Genomic DNA, 6,000 nt, shown 5'->3' on the forward strand with positions numbered 1-6,000 from the left:
ACATATCTCGATTCCTACGAATCTGCGGAACCTTTAAAATCCAAAACTGTTTAGAAGATCAAATCAAACTTAAACTCTTTCCTTTCTCTCTAAGGGGCCAAGCCCTAGAATGGATAGAATCTCTTTCCTCTGGTTCCATTACCACTTGGGACCAGATGGTTGAACAGTTTCTCCTCAAATATTTTCCGCCCGACAAAACTGCCAAATACCGAGCCAGCATTACCGGATTCCGGACCGAGGATGATGAATCGTTACATGCAGCATGGAAAAGATTCAAAAGTCTTCTAAGAAGATGCCCACATCATGGACTGAGTGTATGGTACAAGTACAAACTTTCTTTGACGCACAATCCAGTCAAAACAAACAGGCCATCGACCAAATCGCTGGTGGAGACCTGGGATCCAAATCACCTAACGAAGCATTTGAAGTCCTGGAGAAAGCTGCAAAGAAGAGTTTCGCTTACAACCCACCAAGATCTACACCTACCCATAAAGGAATACCCCACGTTTATTCCAACACTCTTGTCACAGCCCAGCTTGAAGCCCTTTCTAAAAAATTCGAACAACTTCAAGCCGAACTATCAAAAACCAGACTCACCTGTGACACTTGTGGAGGAAATCATAAGACGAGTGACTGTAAACAAGTCATTATGTCCATGGAAGAAGTTGATTTCATCACTCGACAGAACAACGCTTTCAGCAATAACTACAATCTAGGATGGAGAAACCATCCAAACTTCAGTTGGAAAGACGGAGGTAACACTCAACCTTCGTCCGGGTTCGAGAAAAGACCGATGAATCAATCCTTCCAACCAAAACCTCAATACCAAGATCAAAGCTCGAGTAGCCATCAAAACCCAAGCTACTCTAAGATTGAAGAAATGTTAATCCAATTAATGACCAAAACAAATGAAGCCGAGAAGAAAGCCAACTCAAGAGCTGTTGATATCAGCGGAGTATTACTAAAGCACGAAGCCGATCTCAAAAGTCAACAAGCATCACTTCAGAACCTAGAAACCCAAATCGGGCAAATTGCTCGACAATTATCCGAAAGACCACCTGGCTCTCTTCCAAGCAATACAATCACCAACCCGAATGCAACAGCTAACGCCGTTACACTCAGGAGTGGTACAACCACTGTTGTCTCACCAACTTTGGAGAAAAAGTCTCCTGATGAAACGCAGGAAAGACTGACACCAAAAAGCACAGCACTGCCTAAGGAGCCAGTTCGAACCTATGTTCCACCTATTCCATACCCTGGAAGATTGAAGCAGGAGCGATTGGAAGCCAGTATGGGAAGTTTCTAGAACTCTTTAAACAACTCCATATCAACATTCCTTTTGTCGAAGTTATCGCTCAAATGCCGAAATACGCCAAGTTTCTCAAAGAAGTACTGACAAACAAAAGGAAGCTGGAGGAGCTCTCGCATGTCACCTTAAGTGAAGAATGTTCAGCTGTCCTCCAAAGCTAGCTACCAACAAAAATGACCGATCCAGGGAGCTTTACTATCTCTTGTCTCATAGGAAATTTATCTGTTAGCAATGCCCTGGCTGACCTAGGAGCTAGTATTAATTTAATGCCTTATGCGGTTTTTGCAAAACTAGGGATAGGAGAACCAAAGCCCACCCGCATGAGCTTCAGTTAGCTGACCGATCCGTTAAATATCCTAGGGGCATTGTTGAAAACATGCTTGACAAAATTGACAAGTTCGTTTTCCTAGTAGATTTTGTGATTCTAGACATGGAGGAAGACAAAAGTGTACCTCAAATTTTAGGAAGACCCTTTTTAGCCACTGCAAAGGCTATAATTGATGTTTGCACCGGCAAACTCACCCTCAGGGTCAATGACGAGGCAATCACTTTTGATATAGGAAAATCTACGCAATATTCGTAACAACACGATGACACTTTATATTGTGTTGACATCATAGACTCCATCGTAAGTTGCTATATGCGAGATTCCTCCACCAATACTCCCTTAGAAACACAAGTCTTAGACAAAACACTCAACAAACCCATCATAGAGAATGAAAATTTTAATAATAACTAACATGAAGAATTAGAAACAGCATGTGAAATCATTGAAAACAATGAAAAATCAAAAACATCAATCGAAGAACCACCAGCCTTGGAATTAAAAGAACTACCAAAACATCTTGAATACGCCTTTCTGGAAAAAGACTATCAACTCCCAGTAATTATTTCATCTCACCTTTCTAAAGAAGAGAAAGACGAACTTCTTAAGGTTCTCAAAAACCATAAGAAGGCTATCGCATGGAAGATCATGGATATCAAGGGCATTAGTCCCTCCTTTTGTACTCACAAAATCCTCATGGAAGAAGAATACAAACCCGTGGTCGAACATCAAAGACGTCTCAATCCCAACATGCAAGACGTGGTGAAGAAGGAAGTAATCAAACTGCTTGATGCCGGATTAATCTACCCAATCTCAGATTCACCTTGGGTAAGTCCCGTTAAATTAGTGCCCAAGAAGGGAGGAATGACAGTCGTAATGAACGAGAAGGACGAGCTGATACCAATGAGGACCATCACAGGCTGGCGAGTTTGCATCGATTACCGGAAACTTAATGATGCCACAAGAAAAGATCATTTTCCACTTCCTTTCATAGATCAAATGCTCGAACGATTATCTGGAAAAATGTTCTACTGTTTTCTTGATGGATTTTCCGAATACTTTCAGATTCCCATCGCTCCTGAAGATCAGGAGAAAACTACTTTTACATGTCCATACGGAACCTTCGCCTACCAAAGAATGCCGTTTGGACTATGTAATGCTCCAGCCACCTTCCAGCGTTGCATGGTGGCCATCTTTCATGAAATGATCGAAAACTCTATGGAAGTCTTCATGGATGACTTCTCAGTCTTTCGAGACTCCTTCGATCATTGCCTGAAAAATCTAGACAAAATGTTAGCTAGATGTGAAGAAGTAAATCTAGTGCTCAACTGGGCAAAATGCCACTTTATGGTAAAGGAAGGCACTGTCCTAGGTCACAAGATTTCGCAAAACGGACTAGAAGTTGATAGGTCCAAGATAGAAACCATATCCAAAGTTCCGCCACCAACTTCAGTCAAAGCCATTAGAAGTTTTCTAGGTCACGCAGGTTTCTACCGACGTTTCATCAAAGACTTCTCAAAAAATTCAAGACCCATGACCAAACTTCTAGAGAAAGACGCGCCATTCGTCTTCTCTGAGGAATGTATTGAGTCATTCAATACACTAAAAGACAAACTTGTCAACGCACCAATCATGACCACACCCGATTGGACCATTCCATTCGAAATCATGTGCGATGCAATTGACTTTGCAGTTGGAGCCGTACTCGGACAACGCAAAGAAAAACACTTTCACCCAATCTACTACGCCAGTAAAACTCTTAACGATGTACAGGAAAATTATACCACAACTGAAAAAGAATTACTAGCTGTAGTATTTGCCTTTGAAAAATTTAGATCCTACTTAGTTCTTTCCAAAACCATAGTTTACACCGATCATGCCGCAATATGATACCTATTCAACAAGCAAGATGCCAAACCTAGACTCATCCGGTGGATCCTACTACTCCAAGAATTTGACATCGAAGTTAAAGACAAAAAGGGAGCAGAAAATGTAGCCGCAGACCACCTCTCACGTTTAGAATGTCCAACTTCCAAAGAATTTCCCAAGGAAATTATCAATGAAAATTTTCCACATGAAGTTCTTATGCACATTCAAGAGGTGATAGAAGAAAAAGACGAAAGTCCTTGGTATGCCGACTTCGCTAATTATTTAGCCTGTAGGATCCTTAGAAAAGGGCTTACCCATCAACAGCAGAAGAAATTCTTCTCCGACCTTAAGTTTTACTTCTGCGAAGATCCATATGTGTTTAGGATAGGTGCGGATCAAGTCATTCGTAGGTGCGTAGCAGGTAAGGAGGCCTTAGACATTCTCAAGCACTGCCATGAAAGACCAACAGGCGGACACCACGGTCCTGCCACCACGGTCAGGAAAGAGTTTGATGCAGGATTTTTCTGGCCCACTATATACAAAGATACACATGCTTTGATCCAAGCATGCGATGCTTGTCAAAGAGCAGGAAACATCTCATCAAAAAATGAGATGGCTCAAAAAGGCATTCAAATTTGTGAAATCTTTGATGTATGGGGGATAGATTTCATGAGGCCATTTCCTAACTCATTCGGAAACAAATACATCCTTGTAGTAGTCGACTACGTGTCTAAATGGGTAAAAGCACAAGCTCTTCCCACCAAAGATGCTCGAGTAATCGTACGATTTCTGAAAAAGTTATTTTCAAGATTCGGAACGCCAAAAGCCCTCATCAGCGACAAAGGTGCTCACTTCTGTAACACCCTGATGGACAAGGTCTTAGCACGATATGGGGTTCACCACCGCCTAGCAACACCATATCACCCACAGACCAGTGGACAGGTGGAAGTCTCGAATCGAGGAATTAAGAGGATTCTGGAAAGAAGTGTGGGGATGAATCGCAAAAATTGGGCAGAAAAATTAGATGACGCATTGTGGGCCCTTAGGACGGCCTACAAAACTCCCATATGAACGACATCCTTCAAGCTCGTTTACGGGAAGGCATGTCATCTACCAGTAAAATTAAAACACAAAGCCTACTGGTCCCTCAAAGCAGTGAATTTTGATCTAACGTCCTCCAGAGCAAACTGGGAAGATCAAATTCGGGAGCTCGAGGAACTGAGGACAATGGCCTATGAAAATTCCTGGTCATACAAAGAAAAGACTAAACGCATACACGACGCCCATATAAAAGGAAAGAAAATATTTAAAATTGGCGATCGTGTACTGTTATACAACGCTCGTTTACGTCTTTTCCCAGGAAAACTGAAATCCCGATGGTCAGGTGGACATAGTTGAAACAATTTTTGATTATGGAACCATCGAAATTTCAAATGCGAACGGCCAGAAGTTCAAGGTGAATGGACATCAATTGAAACCATATATCGACGGTCCACTTGAAGAAGTGTTGGAGGTATTAACCCTCCAAACTTCTTGATTAAGAACATAAGGAAACAAGGTCTGGCCAAGACCTTCGCAAAAATAGGCCTTGTAAATATACTCGATATATAAAAAAAAATTTAGAAAACACAAAAACACGGGGGCGTGCCTTCAAAAACACGGTCCGGTGCCTATAAATGCGGGCCGGAATCTACGCTGCAAAAATCTCAGTCAGACTGGTTTGTAATTGAATTGTCAGACTAAAAACACGGGGGCGTGCTCCCATAAGCACGGTGTCATGCTTGGTTTCCTGTTTGGTTATAAAATGCACCTTGTGTCATTGCATTCCTTGCACAAACCAAAACCAAAACCAAAAAACCTCTGAAAATTCAGCATGCCAACTGAGATGAATGAAACAATTCTCGTTTCCCGATATCCGAGAAACGATGCCCGCCATGTTTCCAAAACCGAGCTTCTCTTGAAACTTCAAGAACTCGTAAGAGAACTCACCGAAATGAATGTCCTCGCAGAGACACGTCTCATGCAACTCACCGAATCAGTGGAAAACATGAAAATGGAACTCCGAGACATTAACGAACAACTCCAGTTTCAAGTTCTTGGTTTCATGTATTTTCCACCACCAGGACCATTCGGAGGAGGAGCACCTTTCGGAGAGCTTTAGGAAACTTAATTTTATGTTTTTATATGTTAAAAAGTGCATTAAGCACAATGTGTTAGGACTTCAGGCTTAACCCGATTATTTTCTTTTCTTAGGAAACCCGGGCTTATCCCGTAACTCTTCTAGGATCTTTATTTAATGAAAAGTAATATTTAGATAACCAAACTTCCAAATTATCACAATAAACAAAATTCTAAAAATTTTGGATCATGAATCATGTTGAAAATTAAAAAAATAACTGTGATAAAAGCCAGTTAAAAACGAACCAAGCTCGACAAATAAACAAAATAAACAAAACAGTACTGTCTGCACTTAGCAGAACGGTACCGTGCTTCCTAC

The sequence above is a fragment of the Bidens hawaiensis genome, unplaced genomic scaffold (assembly GCF_021521415.1).
Source record: "Bidens hawaiensis isolate Kalapana, Puna unplaced genomic scaffold, B.hawaiensis_p1.1 tig00010729_1, whole genome shotgun sequence".
In the NCBI taxonomy this organism is placed as follows: domain Eukaryota; kingdom Viridiplantae; phylum Streptophyta; class Magnoliopsida; order Asterales; family Asteraceae; genus Bidens; species Bidens hawaiensis.